The following is a 23,536-nucleotide window of genomic DNA, read 5'->3' as shown; positions in this document are numbered from 1 at the left end:
GCTGCAGAGATCTGCACCTTACACAGACTTTGCTCACCAGAAGAATCTGAAAACCCTCAGTGTCCCCTGCTAACAGAAGTAGAGAACAAAGTTTCATGTTTCTGTGCCCAATCTGAGCCTTCTTTGGAGTGAGTGAAATGGAAAAACAAACTATCTCCTGATTTTATGGAGTTCTATACTCCTTTTAGAAATGTCTGTATTTCTTTCAAAATAATTAACACCTGTCACCCACCTAAAATCCGATTGTGCAGTTGCTGGTCGAAAGCAACAGGTGACAGACTTACTGGAGGAGGCTTGTTCAATTCCTTTTGTCACTAAAGGAGGAATGTTGGTCAAGCTCAGCTTCAGCTTCTCTCTGAGGAATACAACAGGTCAATAGATCCATTAAGAGTTTGCTTCTTCCTTCCACTTTCAGACTGACTAGACTCAATGGTAAGAAGGGGTCCCTTACCCTGTGTATCTTGGATCATAACATAATGTCTTAGTCTGATACAAGGTCTTTGAAAAAGAGCAACCCACTAATCCCCAGAGAGTGAGGCACATGGTCTATTACTCCTGTTTTCTTCCCTTCTTTTCCCTTCTGTCTCTCTCTCTCTCTCTCTCTCTCTCTCTCTCTCTCTCTCTCACGTGCACTCCAAACACCAAGTAGATTCTGATTTCTTATACCCCTTGGAACCCCAATTGTTTCAACAGAACCCATGGATGAGGTTTTGGGGAAATTTCAAGCCTTAGTGCACCTGTTAGGACTCAAACCCATGTTGTCTCTGGTGAGCTCCACCCAGGAGCAAGGTCCCATTCTCTAGGTTTCCGAACCCTGCCAGTTCAGAGAAGAATCCTGCCAGGTCATCCCTCTCCTAGTTTAGACTTCAGATTCGGAACTTTGCCTAGGCTAGGGGAGAGAGCCGAGAAAAAGGGTTGGTTTTTGTTGTTGTTGTTTGTTTTTTTGTGTGTGTTTTTTACCACACCACGGAGGGGACTCTGGTGCTCAGAACCCAGAGAAGAAGGAGACACAGCATGACAATCCACAATCCAAACAAAGTCTCTTAAGCCATATTAGATCCGATGTTTTTGGTAAATACAACAAGAATTTAGTGGCCCTGAGTATGATGGAAATATATCAGGAAAGACTCGAATCTTCTTCACGGCACATGACCTGGAGGGACATGGTTCTCTTTTAGCATAATAACTGAGATCCTCCAGGACATGCAACCCTGTCTATAGTGCCTCCACAATGCATGGCAAAACAGTACACAAAAACCAGGGTCACTGCTTTTAAGAGGGAAATGACACAGGAAAGAAATTTTGGATCATGCATTAGGAAGCACAACTAATATGACCATCCCAAATCCTATGAAGGCCTCAAAATGTGGTCGCTCATGTCTTGAGGATCACAGTACTTTGTGGTGCTAAAAGCAACTACTCCACCTAGCGGGATTCAAGGGGTGGTCATCCATGGCTTTCAGGTCCACATGGAACTGAGAGATACCTCAAACTGACAATGGAGGGATGCCAAGGGATGTCTTCTTCCCCTTTGTCTTTCATATGGGTAATACTCCATCTGGCACAAGTACTCCTTGAAGAAGTATTTGAAACATTGGGATTCCTTTGACACTCAGACCCTAAAGAAGAAGTATCTGGTATTTTTCTGAGCCCAAGCTTGGCCTGAATACCAGATGGAGGATGTGGAAAAATAGCGCCCTGAGGGAAGTATAAACTGTAATACCAGTTTACACTTAAACTTAGATTGTAAAAAGGAGAAACAAGTGGCCACAGCTACCCTATACATAACAAGATTTTTTTTTTTTTTTGGCCTGGAGACACAACCAAAATTATGCAACCACTGTAAATTAGATTCTTCACTCTTGGCTACACCAAAAAATGCAATCCAAAGATTCTCAAGTTATATTAGCACCAATATGTGCAGCAAATAGAATAGAACTTTACTGGATCACTGGATCTAAGTATGAGCATTGTGGCAAATACATCAGGAAAGGCTAAAATGGAAAGAAGTTTCTTTTAGAGAAGTATCAAATACAGAAAACCCTTTTTCTAAGCACTTATGCCCTCCTTACTCAGGGTTTGCCAACAGAGCCCCAATATTCTGAGAAAACACAAAATCAGGAGGAATGCACTCCAGCCTCCTTCCTACACCTACAAGTCATAGGAAAGGGTCTCAAAGGACTCATTATGGTACAAGTCAATTTTTCTCTGCAAGACTTGAGAAAAATTAAGAGTGACTTAGAAAGGTTCCCAGATGACCTTGATCAATATACAGAGATATTTCAGGGCCTTAACCAAATTTTGACCTAACCTGGAAAGACATAATGATGTTAATGAACCAAATTCTCTCTAGCACTGAATACTAGGATGCTTTACAGGCAGCTGAAACCTCTGAGGATACAAGATATGTAGTGCAAGGACCAGGAGACCTACTTCTTCCAACTGAAGTGGACTCAGAAGAAACAGCCAACAGAGAACAGGCAGTTCTCCAGGAGAACAAAAAATGGGATGCAGATGATCACATGGGGCACTGGAAGGGAAATTACTTTCAGAACTGTGTGGTACAGGGATTTAGGAAAACCCATATTAAATCTCTAAATTATTCCAAACTCTCTGGTAACACAGGAGAATAAAGAATCTTCCACAACCATTTTAGACAGACTCAGGGAAGCATTAATTAAATATACCTCAATGTCCCCATGTTCCCCAGCATAAAAACCTAAAAAACAAATTCATAATTCAATCAGTTGCTGACATTAGGAAAAAAATACAAACAACAATTGCAAAAGGAGACAACAATTTAGATAGTCTCTTAAAAATGCCACTTAGGTGTTTTACAATCAAGACCATGAAGAGGAGGAGGAAGATGAGGAGAGAGGGAGAGAGAGAGAGAGAGAGAGAGAGAGAGAGAGAGAGAGAGAGAGAATGAACAAAAGTAAGGCAACTGCCCTTGTGACAGCTCTACAGATGAATAAATCTAGTAGACAAGGTCCCCAGAATGGTATTGCTCCCATCATAGCCTGCTAGAACTGTGGCCAAGAGGGACATTGCAAGAAAAACTGCCCATGAAAGAAATGGATGCCATCAACACCCTAACCAGTCACTGAAGAGGATCACAGGTGGTTGGACTACACTCACAGGCAAGGCCCAGTGGACAAATCCCTCACTTCAAACAGTCCAACAATAGGACTGATGGGTCCTGGGGAATCCATCTTAGGTTCCCAACTATTCAGACTCTTATTTCTGTACAGGAGCCCAGGATGATCTTAACTGTCAAGGGAAGGAAAATTTATTTCTTTCTTGACACTGGTGCCATGTTTTCTGTGCTCCTTTCAAATCCAGGCCTCCTCTCCTCTCACAGTTCAACCATAAGGGGAGTGTCAGGAAAGCCTGTGACTGGATATTGCTCCAAACCTCTTAGCTTCTCTTGGGATGATCTCTTCTCACATGTCCTTTTGATCATGCCTGAAAGTCCCACTCACCCATGGAAAGAGATATTTTGACACACCTATGCATCAGACTTCTCATATGACAACAGGACTAGTACTTTGTCTGCCCCTAGTAGAAACTGACATTAACCTAGAAGTCTGGGCTACACAGTGAGAAAAAGGTCAGGAGCAATAGGACCTGCTCCTGTCCAGATTCATCTCAAAGATTCTGTACCCTTTTCCCACCAAAAGCAGTATCCCCTAAAACCAGAGACTAAACAATGGTTACAAACTATAATAGGTAACTTCAAGTGACAGAGCTTCTTGAGACGCTGTGACAGTCCATGTTATACACCCACAAAAGTCCAATAGTGAATGGAGACTAGTACAGGACCTCAGATCAACAAACGAGGTAGTGATTCCCATACATCCTTGGTCTCTGATTCTTACACCTTGTTATCCCAGATTCCATTTTAGACATAAAAGATGCGTTTTCCTGTATACCTCTGCATTAAGATACTTAATATCTGGTTGTTTTGAGGGTCCCTCTGACAAGACCATCTAATTGACCTGACTGTTCTACTCAATCCTCAGGAAGATCTGAGGCTGGCAGGCCAGCACCAAGGTGAACTGAGGCAAGCCAATCTGTTATCCTGCAGCAACCAAGACTGCCCACAGTGGGGATGCCCACTACAGAACTTTTCCAAACCCCAGGTAGCATAAACTTAGACCAATATTATTGGTACTTCTTCCAATTAATAAAGACAATAAATATTTTTTACTCAGGAAAAAAATGAAGTTGAACCAATGGAACTCCCAGATGCAAGACAATTTCTGACTAGTAACCCTGCATTTTTTAGAATATTTATTTTTTAGTTATAGGTGGACACAATATCTTTTATTTTCATGTGGTACTGAGGATCAAACCCAGTGCCTCATGCATGCATACATACCTCTGAGCCAAAACTCCAACCCATAACCCTGCATTTCCATGAATACTAAAAAATGTGCAGTGTGAAAGAAATGTTGCCAAGTGGTGCATTTCACATGGTGTAATAAGGAAGTAACACATTAAAATATCATAAAACAGTGCATAAATACTTTTCTCTCTTTACTGAATACAAGAGGTTTAAAGATGTATGAAGTTTTGAAGTGTTTTGGTGATGGCTTTCCATGATAGATAGTTGCTGGCTCAGGGTGCCAGGAACACTATGGGAAGTGCTGCTAATGCTACAATCTGAGAGCTACTGGCAATCCAACCTCAGAACTGCTAATACTAAGGGAGCTAGTTGTACTCTGCCTATTCGTGATTGCATCTAAGTTAACACCCAAAAGCCTAAGATATATGAGTATCTCTTCTATTTTGATGCTAATTCTGAATTTCTTTCCTGCCTCATATATACCAGGACATGTAAGTTTTAATGCTTAGTGGGTGAGCAACATTCAGAAAGCTCACTAAGAGAACAACTTCCTCTGTAAGCAGCACAAACAAGTCTTCACGTAGGTTTACTCATCTGAGAGTTTTTCAGTTCTTCCAAATAATGTTCCCTCTGCACATCACCATATGAGCCTACATCTACCTAGAACAGGCCACATTTTCTTGCAGCTGTGCACTTTGTGCTTACTTCTGAATCTAGGCCTCAGGTCCCTCTTCTGCATATTGACAATTCTTCCTTATTCACTTTCCCTTGTCCCTTGAAAACAAAGCTCTATTACATCGTGTGGTTCTCATTTACACTTTCAGAATTATCCATACTTCACATATGCAACTACACACAAATATAAACATATATATGTATAGATTCATATATCTACTTATACACATAAATATGTTTTAATTCAAATTACAATGATGAATATTGTATACTGACTATATCATGAATGATATGTTCAATAGAATAGTGGCCTTCTGGGGTGGAGCTTATTTCTAGTTACCATGGGCATGGAATCAGGGAGAGTGATTAAGAAATAACTGTAGGAATTAAGAAAATTATTTGTGAGAAGATGTTTATCAAAATAGCCCCCAGTCTTTAAGACTTAAAATAACCCTTGTATTCCCAACTATCTAGAAGCAGGACTCGGATGAGAAACATAATTACTCTAAGGAAGATAAGGGCATATTGTTCAATACCTACTTAAGAAAAGGCCAAGGGGCTGGGGTTGTAGTTCAGTGCCAGAGTGTTGCCTAGCACGTGTGAGGCCCTGGATTTGAACCTTAACAACACATCAAACAAACAAACAAACACAAATTCTGCCCATCTGCAACTACAGAAAAAAATTTTTAAAAAGACAAAGCCAAGATGACAACAGAAGGCTTTCTCAGAGAAAAGACCCAAGAACCCTACAAAAAGATGGAGATAAACCATAATGTGAAAGAACTATTGTCAAATTGAGTAATAAGCTCCACTCCGTAAAAGACAGCATTAAAATATCTTCCCTGCAACATCTAAGAAGTGTTGCAGGACAGGTATTTTAATCTTTAATCTGCCTCACTACATTAGTCAGCTTTCTGTGTCTCCAAAAGAATATGTAAGGTAAACAAATTACAAGGAAGAAAACTTAGAATGAAATATGTCTATGTATAATTGGTAAGCTCCATGGTCTGCAGACTCCAGCAAGGCAGAACATCATGGCAGGGACCACATCCTGGAGTAATTCTGCTCACCTCATGGCAGCTGGGAAGTAGACAACATGAAGCCCCAATATCTCCCTCAAAAGGATGTCTTCTCATGTCATGTCATGTCCAAATCCATGCCACCTCCTTCCAGTAGTCCCCATTTCCCACAGGTTTATCACCTCTCAATATTGCCACAGGCTGGTGAGGAAATATTTACATTATAGACCTTTTGTGGATATTTATCCAATCACAACACATACCTCATTCTAGACTTCCTACATCAGCTGCATATGCCTAACACTGTACGCTTGTATTGTTAGAAAATTGGTATTTGGAATTCACGAATATGACTTACTTAAGCAAGGTCAAACTGGGTCTCACATGTGAACTGGTGTGAATCATACAGAGATATGGTATTCTGACTACATTCTGGCAGTGAATGAATGCTTTGGTTGTATCTCTTGGGGTGGGGTAAGCACATTTCATGAGAGGGTGGAAGAGAGAGGCAACTACAAGTGGTAGTAATTCAGTTTATCAGTTGGTTCTCTGCTTCTCAGACACATATCATAACTGCCTTTCCCGAACTTCTCTGAAAATTGTTTCAGCAATACTTAATTTTCTACTTGTCCACCCTGGGACATACTGGATTCTATAAATAAGATTATTCAATGTTACTGTAATAGTTAATTTCATGTACAGATGGCTAGGCACAAGTACCCAGCAGTTTTGGTCAAACACCAGTTAGATGTTACTGTGAAAGTTTTTGTTTTGGTGGGGGGAATGGGGATTCCTATTTCCAGGCAGTGGACTTTGATTAAAATCGATTACCCTCTACTGTGGGAGGGTCTCACCCAATCAGTTCAAAAGCTTAAGAGAACAGACTGACATCTCATGGGAAAGAATCTGCCAGAAAGAATCAAATTCAAATTTGATCTGCAACATCAATTCTTCCCTGGGTCTTCTGTTTTCATTTATTCCATACTCTACAATAAACAGTTCAAGTGCATCAATATCCTTGTTTTACTGGTCATACTAGAGCTCATTCTAAACTTCTGGATTCTTTAACATCAGACAATGCTAACGTGGATAAATTTTTTTGGCCCATGAACAAATGTCTCCATATGACCGTGCTCAAGCTTCTCATTCTTCACATCATCAGAGTGTTTCCAATCTGCACACACACACAAAAAAATATTATGCGACAGCAAGATCAGCAAATTGTTCACTCTTGCCTGCAGTGTGTGATTCACATTCCAACTTCACCCACTTGGGTAAATCCCCATAGTTTATACCCAAATCAACTGTGGCAGATGGATGTAACTCATACCTCTCAACTTTGGCAAACCATGTCAATTCATGTTATTATTGATACTTGTTCTTGTTTCATTTTTGCCATTGCTCATATAAAGAAAATAATCATGTTATTTCTCATTGCTTAGCTTCTTTTACAGTGCTCAGATTCTCTACAATTTAAGGCTAACGATGTTCCAACGTATACCAACTATTCAACAATCTTACAAAAGCAAAACGGGGTAGATAGTACCCCACAAATTTCTTTGTCATGTTCTTCTTATCTAAATATTATGATTTTTAAAAGCTTTAAAAGCCTTACTGCTGCCAGCCAGTTGTGGTTGTGCCCACCTATAATCTCAGCGGCTCAGGGGGCTGAGGAAGGAAGAATGTGAGTTCAAACCAGCCTCAGCAACTCAGTGAGACCCTGTCTCTAAGTAAAGTACAAAACAGGGCTGGGGATGTGGCTCAGTGGTTGAATATCCCTTAATTCAATCCCCAGGACCCCCCCCCAAAAAAAAAAAAAAGTTTCATTGCTGCTGAGCAACACAGGGCACCTATAACACTTGTTAGGCTTAGTTTTGTGGAAAGACATACAAACAGGGCAATGGATGAGACCATATTCAGTAATGATAGAGGGTACACCCTTTTTTCCAGAAAGCTCAACATGTCATCATAGAGACAACTAAAAAAGCTGATGTATAAGGCCAAGCAGATGACTGAACAACAGGGAGGCACTAAGTCTCCAAACACAATGTTTGTGGTTATGTTGAATCTATTGAGCTTCCAGGTAAGTGGAACTGGAGAACCCATCCCAGCATTTACTAATGATACTCATATAATAGAAGATTTTACAGACAAACATGTTACACTTATTCATTTAACTGGTTTAATTATACTAGCTATGGTGGAAATTTACCTATATGTTGGTCCCATGATAAACATGCTGGCTGTTGAAAAGTAACCTTTGAGGAAAGGATGGCATATGAGGGGGCCTAGTCAGGTTAATCATTATAGCACTTACAGCAATAATCATTCTTCAATGGAACTTGGCAGCTTTCCTAAATAGAGGGAATGTGCAAATGTCTTCCAGTGCAACATAAAGTCTCTAGAAATGGTGGATATACTTTGTATTGGTCTCAAAGAATTGGTAAGAGACAGCTATGTAAGGATTCCATGATTCTTGGAGGATTTGGTGGTAATATCCTGACTTCCAGTGATGATGGCATACAAAAATATCTGTGGCATTTAATGGATGACTTGGATTCTCTCCATTATATAAACAGCCCTATGCCTGACTTTATAGACAGGAACTGCAAGAGGGCTCCAACTGTGGCTGCAGGCCAGTGCTCAATCTCCTTATGCTATAACTTCTGAAAATATAAGAGCAAGAAGAAAAACACAAAAATTTTATATAACATCCTGTATAGTTTCAACTGTGACACCTTCTTTATCCTTATCTCAAAACATTCAAAATGCTTATTTTCTTTATAATGTGGCTCAAAATACTTCCAATTCCCTAAGAATCAGATAAATATTGATGAAAAGATTGAGACTAAATTAAATTCTTTGAAAGCTACTGTTGTAATTAACTTTCCACACTCAAATTTAAGCAAAGGCTTAGATGCCATGCTGGCCATAAGTGTGTCTGTGTTACTGCAGCCAAATATAATTCTTCCCAATGGGATTGGATAAAGGTCAAAAATCATCCGCTTGGCATTTGGCATAGCAATAACATCAGTTTGGACCTCATGGGGTTATATCATCACATCAAGGATATTCAGAAAACAGGATCAATCTCATAGATCCTGTATCTCTAGCTGAACAAATACTTCATGACTTAAATGGCTTTAATCCTGGGAATATGTTGAAACATTCTGCATGCTATAATTTTGTAATGATGTGTTTGCTACTACTTTTCTTCTGTCATAACAATAGATTGCCATAACCTCAGAAAAATGATCCAAGGACCTCATGTAACCACACACCACTTATATTTTAAAAATTGTGTAGGGGGAGATGCTGGAGGCTATAAATGAATTATGGGTTTGTTTGAGCCATGTCAAGGGGGTTGCTTTTCTGGAAACACTGAAATTCCATCAATTCAAGACTGCTCAGATTATGCTGACACCCTGCCCATTGGTTCAGGCAGTCCTAGGTTAAAACACAGGAGGTGGTCTTAACCTGCTAAGCCCCAACCAAGTTGTCTTTACCATCTTCTTCCTGTTTTCCCCAGGAAGTCCTTCACTCTGAATACTACTGGCATTCTGACTCACTTGAATAAAGTGCATAGGCTCCATCAGAGCTGGATCATCCCACTGTGCCCCCACTTTTCACTTATTCCTATGTCTTGTCCTTATTTCTTAAGTTACTCATATGTTCAGTATTTCTGAGTCTCTGCCCTATTTCAAGGATATTGAGTAAATATCATAAGACTGGCTACACAAATAATTTAAGTTAACTATATAAATCATGCTTAAAGAGCTAATGAGAACTTTTTAATGTTTTTTTAAGTTGTCAATGGACCTTTATTTTATTTAGTAATACTTGGTACTCATAATTGAATTTAGTGCCTCACACATTCTAGGCAAGCACTCTGCCACTGAGCCCCAGGCCCACTAAAGAAAACTGAACACAGTATAAGAGGAAACCCAGAGAATGGCTGCTCACCAAAGGAAGAATATTAATACAAAGATAGAAATTAGAAGAGAAACCAAATATGAGTCTGGGCACTCAAAACCTTAGTACTGAAGTGAAGAAGACACTAAAATGATGAACAGCAGATCAGAACAGCAAAACAGTTTGCAAACTTAAGAAGAACAGACCAAGATTATCTGGACTGACATGCAGGTAAAGAGAGCATGGAAAAATTTAACAGCAGAGTCACATTTTTGATATGAGCTGTCCTCCAAATACTCATGTGTTATACATTTCAGAGGTGAAATGATGAGATTATGAGAGCTGAAAACCAATTAGTGGATTACTCCATTTGATAGACTGATAATTTGAATACATTCATGGGTGGTAACTTGAGGCAGATATGGTATTGCTAGAGGAAGTGGGTCACCAGGGGCATAACCTTAGGGATTATAGTATCCCTGATGACTCGCACTCAAACTCTCTTTTCTTCCTGTTGGCAATATTTGAACTTTTTTTCCAACGCAATGCCCTTCAGGCATGATGTATTTACTGCCACACCTTGGGCAGAAAACAATGAGCTCAACTCATCATGGACTGAACCTCTGAAACCAAGAAACAAAATATACTTTTCCTTCTCAAAGTTTTACTTGTCAGGTCTTCTGAAAAAAGTGATGAAAAGATGACTAACACAACCAACTATGAAATTTCTAGGAAACCATGAAGCATGCCAACAAGTACTCAAGTGTAAACACCAGAGGGGGGAGAAAAAGGGTAAAGAGAATCAAAACCTATATGAAAAAATAGTGCATAAAACATACCAAATATGATGCTACACATGAACCCATATTCCCAGAAAACACACCCAATGAGACCCACATCAAGACTCTATAGTCCAACTGTCCAAAACTGAAAAATAAAAGTGATTCTGAGAAGAGGGTAAAAAGTAGATTAATTACACAGAAAAACTGTATATCACAAAATGAGCCTCCAAAAACTAAGAGGAGGGTGATGGCAGACTAGGATGCTCCAGGCCCTTGCTCTTCCACTAGAACACCAAATGACAACAACAGACTAGGGAATAAACTTTTGGCAAGTGTAGAAATCAATCCAAGTTCTGAAGCTGTCAAATGAATGATTACCCACTTTAGGAAAAAAAATCCAAACAGAAAATTTCATGATATATTTGCTCAACTTGCCCCACTTGTCTGTGACATGGAATAGCAAAACTGAAAGCAACATACACACTGCTGCTAACTTGCTCTGACCAAAGAAACAAACACAAGTAATTTTCAACATTCTGGATCTCAGAAGCTATGTCTGGGAAATTGGTTTCTGTCTCACTTGACTCAGTATTCAGTTCAGAAAGGAAGGGTAGCACATTTAAGTTCTAGGGCATATGGAAGCTTAAAGCCCTGTTGGATATGAGGTTCTGATCTGCATGAGGCCTGCACAACTAATGGCAACTGGGATCAAGGAACAAGAGCAGTAAATATAGTAGAACATCGAAGGTCCCAGAGAATGGGTATGAGTACTGTCTGAAAAATAGACACTTAAAAAGGAAGGAATATAAGCATATTGGAAAATTGGTTGGAAACCACATATAAAGGTCCAGGAAAGATTGAGCCACGATGGAACTGAGAAGACCTTGTAATTCCTGGATGATAACTGAATGGTTTCCCCTGTATGGACCTAGTATATAAATTCTATAGGCATAGTGACTATCCTTCAAATGAACAGGAAAGAAAGAAAGAAAAAGAAGGAAAGAAAGAAAGGAAAAGAAAGAAAGAAAGAAAGAAAGAAAGAGAAAGAAAATTTGACTTACTCAAAAGACCAAAATAAATCTGCCTAAAGCAACAGAGGAAATTTAAAAAAAAAAAAAAGGCTTAAGACATATTACAAAAAGACACCTATCAGACTTAAACATGCTCAAGGGCTAATGGACAACATGGATAAAGAACTAAGGAAAACAGGAAAGAGGTGTCAACAAAAAGATTATAAATAAAAGTACAAACTGTAAAGAAGAACAAATTTTGCAATAATAGTAAAACTTTGAGTTTTAAAAAAATAGGAATATTCAACTGCAACTCAAATAGGAAGAAGAGTAAGTTCCAAGAGAGATCATTTGAAATTAACAACTCTTAAGACAATAAAATTAATGAAGAAACACAAATAACTACTAAAGCACACAGCAACAAAGCAGACTTAAAAGTGAATTATGGCAATATTCAAATAAAAAGTCAGAGAGAAAGACATATTGGAAAAAATAATGGCTGAAAAAATCTCGACTGATAGCTGGGGATTGTGTTCACACCACTATACCCAGCAAATTGGGAGCCTGAGGTAGGAGGATCACAAGTTAAGAGCCGGCCCCAGCAACTTAGGCAGGTCCTAAGACACTTATTCAAACTCTGCCTCAGCTGTGCACACTGGCACATGGGTAATTCCAGTGGCTAAGGAGCCTGAGGAAGGATGATCATGAATTCAAATCGAGCCTTAGCAAAAGTGAGGCACAAAACAACCGAGAGAGACCCTGTCTCTAGAAAACTACAGAAAAGGGCTGGGGATGTGGCTCAGTGGTCAAGTGCCCTGAGTTCAATTCTTGGTATGCCTCCTCCCTCCAAGGAAACCCTCTCCCAAATATTAAAAGTAAAAATAAAAAAAGGGCTGCGTACTTGGTGTATTTATCTCACTGCTTATGTGTCCCTAAATTTAATTCCTGGAGAAGGAAGGGAGGAAGAAAGGAAGGAAGGAAGGGAGAGAGAGAGAGAGAGAGAGAGAGAGAGAGAGAGAAGGAAAGAAAGAAAGAAAGAGAGAGAGAGATAAAGAGAGATAGAGTGAAAGAAAGAGAGAAAGAAGGAAAGAAAGAGAAAAAGAAAGAAAGAAGGAAAGAGAGAAAGAAAGAAAGAAATCTTAGTGATAAAAGAGAAAAAAATGAAAGCAGCTTAATAAAAACAAAAAACACTAATACACTAGGGATTCTACTCAAGAATATCAGATTTCTCAGCAGAAACCTGGATCATCAATAGCATCTGGGATAACACATATAAGGGCTTAAAGAAAATAAACTGACAAACAAGAATACCAGGGCCAGCAACCTGTCCTTCACAATGAGAAAGGAATTAAGACATTTCTTGACCCTCCCCCCCCCCAAAAAAAAAAAAAACTACATTGCCAGTACAGATGCTGTTTAAGAAATTTTAAAGGGAGTTCTTCCAATTGAAATTAACAAAACTTCAACAGGAATGCAAGATCTTAATATAAAGTTCTCTGATGTATGTAAATGTATGTGTATGGATGGAAAAATATAAAAGATTATTTTTTTAAATTGGGACTTTTAACTTTTTATTTTCTTGAAGCAATCAAATAAAAAAACCATGCAAATTGTACACTGATAATAATGATTAGCCAACAGATGAATTTTTATGACAATAAGACAAAGGGGAGGAGAAAAATCTGCAAAGGAGTCTTGTATGTGATTAAAGATATTAGCTTAAAATGCATTGTGATAACTTTAGACTGTTACTTGCAATTCCCTTGGCATCTAAAGGAATTTGATAGTCTTTTCACCATCAGGGGTCGCTTTAAGTGTAAATGGGTTAAACTCCCAAATCAAAAGCCATATGTTGGTAAAATGGATTTAAAAACAGGATCTGAGAAGATTGAAAGTGGTGTATTTAAAAAGGAAGGTTGCTTTTGCAATTGCTCCATTTCCTTGGATTCCAGGGCTTGGGGGTACTGATTCTCAGCAATGTGAGTGAATTAAGAAATTCACTGAAATTCATTATCAGATAGGCAGAGACTCTTAGAGACCCAAAAATTCAAACCTACAGAACAAAGGAAAAGAGAATTTTGGAGCCGAGCCAGTGGCATCTGGGGCAGAGGCACTGGTTCACCACAAAGGGGAGGAATAACACAAACAGAAAGAAACACAAAGGACAAAATTGACATGAAAAAACCTAGAGAACAGAAAAGCAGTCTAAACTTGGCTGTATAGTCACCTGGTGTTTGAAAAGAACTCTGTGCTACTCAACCTGCAAGCCAAAGACCTGAGATGATCCCCTCCAAAGAGGCTAAACCATAGCCTGTTAATGCACAAGCCCAGGAGATCACGGGAAATATTACTGTGCTGTCCTGTCAAGCACCTTCCTAGGATATACCTGGAAATAGGTGATTTAAACAGGCACAGAGAAAATTGTACCCAGAGGGACTCAAGTCAGAAACATGCATGGGAGTACCACTCATTTTCCTGCTGTTATAAAAGACCTTGCCTTACAAAGGGGTTGGGTGGGGAACTGAGACTGTTAAAGTTAGGGCAAAAGCTGTAATTCCTGAGTCAACTATCAAAGCCTAGGAAAAGTCAGAAAAGAAGATGATATGTCTCACCTTCTTCCAGCATATTCACTGAGGCTCTAGGAAGGAGTCATACAATAGAAGTTTTCAGGCAGGTGTAGAGTGAAACTCTGCACACAGGCTTCCCTAATAAGTCTGATTAGCCATGAGCAGAGGTGAAAACAAACCGTGTGGAGGGTCTAAAATCCCAGAAAAATAGCCTCTAATTCCAAAGCCTCAGCAAGAAAACAAGCATACATACCAATTCCCAAAAATTTTCAGGGAGTAACTAGACAATAAGTCTTTAATCCTCTGCAGCCCAGGTTAAATCACTAAGAGAAAAGCTGACGAGGGAGCCCTAAACCCTTTCATGGAAATGTTCATTTCTTTAATAACTAGTAACTCGGCCTATTCATGAATATCACTCCCACTTTTCACTTTGATCAGGACCTTCCTGCCTGCAGTCATACAGAGCCAGAGGAACAACTGCACTGCCGCCCCCCATATACCAACACAGGGCTCCCTCATCCTAGGATACTGCAGACATCACCATAACCCTCCCCATGTAGTAGCCTCCACCTTGGGACAATGGACAGGGCCTTAAGGCAGTTGCCCACCATAGCACTGCATAGAACAGTGTTACAGTTCCAACAGACTGCCCATGCCAACACAAGGCCCACCCTTTCAACTCTATCCCTGAAAGCCTTCACCTCCACCTTAGAACCTCTTCACCACCATCTTGGGATACTTCTGCTGCCACCACCCCCATCTTTCATTGAATCAGCTTCCATCTTGGGACACTAGCCAGGGCCAGGAAACCCAACTACAGAATTGGTTACACCAGAGTTATCCCTGGTAGGTGTGCTAATAGCCACCATCTTGTTGCACAAGCCAGAGAGAGCCTTGCATGGGGTTGCCTCTTTTTCTCTTTTCTCCTGCTAACAGCCAACTTGTTTGGATTCCTCTTTCACTTTTCCTAAGATCTAATGTCTCTAAATTCTCACCCCCCACCTCATAAATATCACACCCTACACCCCTGGCCTTCTCCCCTTGCCCACCATTAGGAAAAAAAAATCCAAACAGGAAATTTCCTTACAAGTTTGCTCATTCTGCCCTACTTGCTTGTAGCATGGAACAGTGCAACAGCAGTGATGAGCTCACTTCCACAGTGGACACTCACAGGTGTATGGAGGTGCATGTAACCCATTGGAGACTGCAGAGAATTTTTGCCCACTCTCTGCAAGCCACCTACTGCCATTTACTCCCTCATTTCTGAACAAATAAAACACAATTAATTTTTAACATTCTTATATCACAGAAGGGACACCTAGGAGGTAGTTTTCAGTCTCACTGGACTCAGTACTCAGTTCAGAAAGGAAGTGTAGCATATTTTAGAGCTCTGGCATATGAAAGTTTGAAGCCCTGTTTGATATGATGTGCTGATCTGCATGAGCACAACTAAGGGAAACTAGGGTCAAGTAGGGAGTAAATATAATAGAACATCAAAGATCCCAGAATATGGGTGAGACTTTCAGTGAAATAAAGACACTTAAAAGGAAATGAACAAAAATATACTGGGAAATTGGTGCAAAAACACATCCAAAGACCAGGGAAGACTGAACCACAGCAAAGATGTACTTGGCTGATAACTGAATATCTTCCCCTGTGTGGATCTAGTCTGCAAGTGCTAGACCTAGTAGCTGTTCTTCAAATGATGAGTTTTCAAAAAAAATACAATAAATAAAAAATAAAAAACTGACCTAATCAAAAGAGCAGAATGAATTGCCAAAGCCAACGCTGAGGGAAAAAAAAAGGCTGAATACATATTACACAAGGACACATGCCAGACTTAAATATGCTGAAAGGCTAATGGACAATATGGATAAAGAACTAAGAAAAACTGGAAAGAGATGTAAACAAAAAGGATTATCAAGAGATACAAACTGTAAAGAAGAGGATTTGTAGCAAGAGAATAAACAGGAAGTAATTTAGAGTAGGGAAGTACATGGGAAAACAGTAGAGTAAATAAAACAAACATACAATTGTATTTAGAAAAATACAGATGTTTAAAAAGTAAAATTTGGAGGGGGAAAGAAAAATAAAAGGAGAAAAAGGAAACAAAAAAGGGGGGCATATACAACAACTTTATGTTATATAATTCAGATGACTGAGTCTTCAGAATCCTATTTCATGCAAAGTTCTTGGTTTTACATATGTTGGGGATGTGATGGCTGTCTGCTGGAGATCCAATCTGGGAGTTCCCTCCACCTATCATGGTGAAAAGGTTGTGCCAAGATAGAGGCGGTCTGCTTTTGGTGCCAGGTGTCTGGTGAGGTGGAATAGCAGGGTGATGGTGTTGTTCTGTAGGTGGGTATCAACTGAGTGAACTGCATGGGAGTGGAGTGAAGTCTTGGGGATCTGAAGATGTTTTGATAGGTGGGATTCTGCTAATGTGCTCTCCAAGCCTCACGTGGGCTAGGACTTCAGCCTTTGGGTCCTGATCCAACAAGGGCATCCTACTCAAACGCTGAGGCCCAGAGCCCTGCACAGATTCACAGCATTGGTGATTTCTGGGAAGATCAGCTGTATAGGGGTCTTCGAACACTCTTAGATATACAATATTCTGAGTAGGTGATATCTGGATCACAGAGGGACACAGAATGCTGCCTCCCTCTGGCCCTCCATCTTTCCAAACTGTTTCATTACTAAACATCTTAATAACAACAAATTGTTCATAGGAGGAATATGGATGATATTGGGATCTGTTAACATTGTTCTTCCCAACAAAGGAGAGGTCGTCTTGGAACCCTCCAAGAGCACTACAAACCTATAGGATAAAAACAATAACACTCCAGACCCACAGAGCTGGCAAGGAAGACCATAAGCAACATGAAAAGACAAGGGAAGAAAAGGCCCCAAACAAATCAAGACACCAAGTCCTTAGAATCATTGGCAGTTACAGCAGAAGAAATGACAGAGAAAAGGTCCAGAATGTATGTGGATGAAATGTTCTGTGAACTCAAGGAAGATATAAGAGAGCAAATACAGGCAGTGAAAGATCACTTTGACAAGGAGCTACATAAACAAATACAGGAAGAAAAGATCACCTCAACAGGAAGAGAGAAGTTCTAAAAAACAAACAAACAAAACAAAACAAAGAAAAAATCAGAAATTTGAAATGAAAGAAACAATAAACCAAATTAAAAGCTCAAATGAAAGCATCACCAACAGAGTAGACCACTAGGAAGAAAGGACATCAGACAATGAAGATAAAATAAAAAGGTCTTGATAAGAAAAGAGATCACAAAGTGATAATGGTAAGAAACCATAAGAAGAACATTCAAGAAATATAAGATAGCATTAAAAGACCAAATTTAAGAGTTATTGAGATAGAGGAAGGCATAGAGGTCCAAATCAAAGGAATGAACAATCTATTCAATGAAATAATATTAGAAAACTTTCCAAACTTGAAGAATGAATTGGAAATCCAAATTCAAAAAGCCTATAGGATGCTGAATATACAAAATATCAACAGATCCACACCAAGGCACATTATAATGGAAAAGCCCAACACACAAGATAAGGAAAGAATTTTAAAAACCAACAAAGAAAGAAATCAGATTACACATAGGGGAAAACCAACTACGATAATAGCAGATTTTTCAACACAGACCCTGGAAGCTAAAAGATCCTGGAACAACATATATCAAGCTCTGAAAGAAAAGGATGCCAATCGAGAATCTTGTATCCAGCAAAATTAAGTTTTAGGTTTGAAGTTAAATAAAAACCTTCCATGATAAACAAAAGTTAAAAGAATTTATAGCTAGAAACCTGGCACTACAAAACATCCTTGGCAAAATATTCCATGAAGAGGAAACAACAACAACAACAACCAAAAAAAAAAAAAATTAGCAGAGAGATGCAGTACCCTAAAGAAAAAAAAAAAACTAATCAAAAAAGAAAATCAAGTCAAGTTAAATAACAAAAATAAACAATTATGGTTAGAAATGCAAACCATGCCTCAATAGTAACCCTGAATGTTAATTTAATGGCTTAAACTCACCAACCAAAAGATACAGACTAGCAGATTGGATAAAAAAAATATACAATAATATGCTGCCTCCAGGAAACTCATCTGATAGGAAAAGACATATACAGAGACTGAAGGTGAAAGGTTGGGAAAAATCATACCACTCAAATTAACTGTGTAAGCAAGCAGGGTTTTCCATCCTTGTATCAAATAAAGTAGACTTCAAGCCAAAGTTAATCAAAAGGGATAAAGATGGACATTAAATACTGCTCAAGGGAACCATACACCAACATGACATAGCAATCATAAATATATATTCCCCAAACAATGGTGCAGCTATGTTCATCAAACAAACTCTTCTTAAGTTCCAGAGTCAAATTGACTACAACTGAATAATCTTGTGTGACTTTAACACACATCTCTCTCCACTGAATAGATCTTCCAAACAAAAGCTGAACAAAGAAACTATACAGCTAAATAATACAATCAATAACTTACAGTTAACTGACATATATAGAATATTTCAACCTACATCAAGCAAACACACTTTCTTCTCAGCAGCACATAGATCCTTCTCTAAAATAGACCATATCCTATGCCACAAAGCAACTCTTAGCAAATACAAAACAGTATAGATACTACCATGCATTTTATCAGATCATAATGGAATGACATTGGAAATCAATGACAAAACAAAAAGTAAAAATTACTCCAACACGTGGAGATGAAACAATATGATACTGAATAAACAATGCGTTGTAAAAGACATCAAGGAGGAGATTAAAAAATTTTTGAGGTAAATGAGAACATAGACACAACATATCAAAATCCCTGGGACACTACAAAAGCAGTTCTAAGAGGAAAGTTCATTGCATGGAGTTCATTTATTAAAAGAAGAAAAAATCAACAAATAAATGACCTCACACTACATATCAAAGCCCAAGAAAAAGAACAAATCAACAGCAAATGCAATAGAAGGCAAGAAATAATTAAAATTAGAGCTGAAATCAATGAAATTGAAACAAAAGAAACAATTGAAAATATTGACAAAACAAAAAGTTGGTTCTTTAAAAAAATAAAACAGACCCCTAGCTACCCTAAAAAAGAGAAGGAAAGAGAAAACTCAAATTACCAGCATATGTTATGAAAAAGATACTATCACAACAGACACTATAGAAATACAAAGGATAATTAGAAATTATTTTTAAAACTTATACTACAATAAAATAGAAGATATTGAAGGCATCGACAAATTTCTTACATCATATGATTTGCCCAGATTAAATCAGGAAGATATACACAACTTAAACAGATCAATATCAAGTGATGAAATAGAAGACACCATCAGAAGACTACCAACCAAGAAAAGACCAGGACAGGATAGATACAGAGCCGAGTTCTACAAGACCTTTAAAGAAGAACTAACACCAATACTCTTCAATTTATTTCAGAAAATAGAATAAGAGGCAGCACTTCCAAATTCATTCTGAGGCCAATATCACCCTGATTCCAAAACCAGGCAACAACACACCAAAGAAAGAAAACTTCAGACCAATATCTCTAATGAATGTAGATGCAAAAATTCTCAATAAAATTCTGGCAAATCGAATACAAAAATATATCAAAAAGATCATGCACCACAAATAAGTGGGATTCATCCCAGGGATGCAAGGTTGGTTCAAAAGACAGAAATCAATAAATGTAATTCAACAGATCAATAGATTCTAAGATAAGAATCATATGATCATCTCAATAGATGCAGAAAAAGCATTTGACAAAATACAGCCCCCTTTCATGTTCAAAACACTAGAAAAACTAGGGATAACAGGAACATATCTCAATATTGTAAAGGCTATCTATGCTAAGCCTCAGGCCAACAACATTCTAAATGGAAAAAAAAATTAAAGGCATTCCCTCCAGAAACAGGAACAAGACAGGGATGCCCTCTTTCACCACTTCTATTCAACATAGTTCTTGAAACACAGGCTAAAGCAATTAGAGAGATGAAAGAAATTAAAAGGATATGTACAGGAAAAGAAAAACTTAAATTAGCAGTATTTGCTGATGACATGATTCTATACCTAGAAGACCCATAAAGCTCCACCACAAAACTTCTAGAATGAGTAAATAAATTCAGCGAAGTAGCAGGATATAAAATCAACACCCATAAATCAAAGGCATTTCTTTATATCAGTGACAAATCCTCAGAAAGGGAAATGAGGGAAACTGCCCCATTTACAATAGCCTCAAAAAATAAATAAATAAATGAAATACTTGTGTATCAACTTAATGAAGAGGTGAAAGATCTACACAATGAAAACTACAGAACCCTAAAGAAAGAAATCAAAGACGACCTAAGAATATGGAAAGGCCTATTTTGCTCTTGTATAGGCAGAATTAATATTATCAAAATGACCATACAACCAAAAGCACTATAGGGATTTAATGCAATTATGATCAAAATCCCAATGACACTCCTCATAGAAATAGAAAAAGCAATCATTAACTTTTTTCTGAAAAAAAAAAATAAGAGACCCAAAATAGCTAAAGCAATCCTTAGCAGGAAGAGTGAAGCAGGTGGCATTGCAATACCAGATCTTAAACTATACTAAAGAGTAACAGTAAAAAAAACAGCATGGTAATGGCACCAAAATAGACTGGTAGAAAAATGGTACAGAATAGAAGACATAGAGACTATCCCACAAAATTAAAATTATATTAGATAAAGGTGTCAAAAACGTGCATTGGAGAAAAGATACCATCTTCAGCAAATGGTGCTAGGAAAACTGGAAATCCATATGCAACAAAATGAAATTAAACCCCTATCACTCACCATGCACAAAACTCAACTCAAAGTGGATCAAGAACCTAGGAATTAAACAAGAGACTCTGAGTCTAATAGGAGAAAAAGTAGGCCCTAATCTTTATCATGTGGGATTAGGGCTCAATTTCCTTAGTAAGACTACTATGGCACAAGAATTAAAACCAATCAATAAATGGGATGGAATCAAACTAAAAAAGTTTCTTCTCAGAAAAAAAAATTGTGAGATGAACAGAGAGTCTTCAACCTGGGAGCAAATTTTTACCCCTTACAGCAGAGAGAGCACTAATCTCTAGGGTATATAAAGAACTCAAAAAGCTAAGCACACACAAACACACACACAAAAAAAAAATAAAAAATAATAATAACTCAATCAATAAATGGGCCAAGGACCTGAACAGACATTTCCCAGAAGAGGATATACAATCGACCAATAAATATATGAAAAAATGTTCATCATCTCTAGCACATAGAGAAATGCAAAAGGTAGTATCATAACAGACACTACAGAAATACAAAGGATAATTGAAAATTATTTTGAAAACTTATACTACTCTAAGATATCATATCACTGCAGTCAGAATGGCAGCTATTATGAAGATAAACAACAATAAGTGTTGGCGAAAATGTGGGGGAAAAGGCACACTCATAGATTGCTGGTAGATCTGCAAATTGGTTCAGCCAATATGGAAAGCAGTATGGAGATTCCTTGGAAATCTGGGAACAGAACCACCGTTTGAACCAGCCATCCTCTCCTCAGTCTATACTCAAAAAGATTTAAAAACAGCATTCTACAGGGACACAGCCACATCAATGTTCATAGCAGCAAAATTCACAATATCTTAACTGTGGAGCCAACCTAGATGCCCTTCAGTGAATGAATGGATAAAAATGTGGCAAATATACACAATAGAATTTTACTCAGCAATAAAAGAGAATAAAATCATGGCATTTGCAGGTAAATGGATGGATTTGGAGAAGATAATGTTAATTGAAGTTAGTGAACCCTCCCCCAAAAAAAAATGCCCAGTGTTTTTTCTGATATAAGGAGGTTGACTCACAGTGAAGTAGGGAGGGGGAGCATGGGAGGAATAGATGAATTCTAGATAGGGCAGAGGGGTGGGAGGGAAAGGGAGGGGGCAGCGGATTACCAAGGACAGTGGAATGTGATAGACATCATTATCCAAAGTCCATGTATGAAGACACAAATTGGTGTCAACATACTTTATATACAACCAGAGATATGAACAATTGTGCTGTATACGTGTAATAATAATTGTAATGCATTCCATTGTCATTTATTTTTTTAAAAAATCAAGGAAAAAAAAAAGAATGGCAACCAAGAAAACAAATAATGTCAGCTGGGGTTGAGTCTCAGCAGTAGTGCTTGCCTAGCTCGTGCAAGGCACTGGGTTCAATCCTGAGCACCCATAAAAATACATAAATAAAATACAGGTATTAGGCACAACTACAAAAGAAGAAGAAGAAGGAGGAGGAGGAGGAGGAGGAGGAGGAGGAGGAGGAGGAGGAGGAGGAGGAGGAGGAGGAAGAAGAAGAAGAAGGAGGAGGAGGAGGAGGAGGAGGAGGAGGAGGAGGAGGAGGAGGAAGAACAAGGAAGAAAGAGGAAGAAGGAAGAAGAAGGAAGAAGAAGGAAGAAGAAGGAAGGAGAAGGAGAAGGAGAAGGAGAAGGAGAAGGAGGAGAAGAAGAAGAAGAAGGAGAAGGAGAAGGAGAAGGAGAAGGAGAAGGAGAAGGAGAAGGAGAAGGAGAAGGAGAAGGAGAAGGAGAAGAAGAAGAAGAAGAAGAAGAAGAAGAAGAAGAAGAAGAAGAAGAAGAAGAAGAAGAAGACAAATAAAGTTGCCAAGCATGGTGGCAAATGCCTGTTATCCCAGTGGCTCAGGAGGCTGATGCAGGAGGATGGCAAGTAAAAAGCCAGCTTGAGCAAAAGCAAGGCACTCAACAATGCAGTGAGAACCTATCTCTAAAAAAATACAAAATAGGGATGGGGATGTGGTCAAGTTCAATCCCCATTAGAACCCCTCCCACCCTAACTGCAAATAAAATAATGCCTTAATAGGAACCTATGTGGGTGAAGAAACAAGAAGACTCCTCTAGCCCTTTGTTATGTGAAAACAACAAATAGATTTTCCTGAGGCATTATGATGACAGGCAATAGATGCATACATGATTCCTTCTACTGGGGAGACATGCTACAATGGGACAGTAGCATGCCCAGTGTTTTTTCTGATATAAGGAGGTTGACTCACAGTGAAGTAGGGAGGGGGAGCATGGGAGGAATAGATGAATTCTAGATAGGGCAGAGGGGTGGGAGGGAAAGGGAGGGGGCAGCGGATTACCAAGGACAGTGGAATGTGATAGACAT

The sequence above is a fragment of the Marmota monax genome, unplaced genomic scaffold (genome assembly GCF_021218885.2).
Source record: "Marmota monax isolate L192 unplaced genomic scaffold, Marmota_monax_Labrador192_F-V1.1 WCK01_AAM20220418_F8-fsc00823, whole genome shotgun sequence".
Lineage (NCBI taxonomy): Eukaryota > Metazoa > Chordata > Mammalia > Rodentia > Sciuridae > Marmota > Marmota monax.
Note: the sequence above shows the minus strand (reverse complement) of the source record.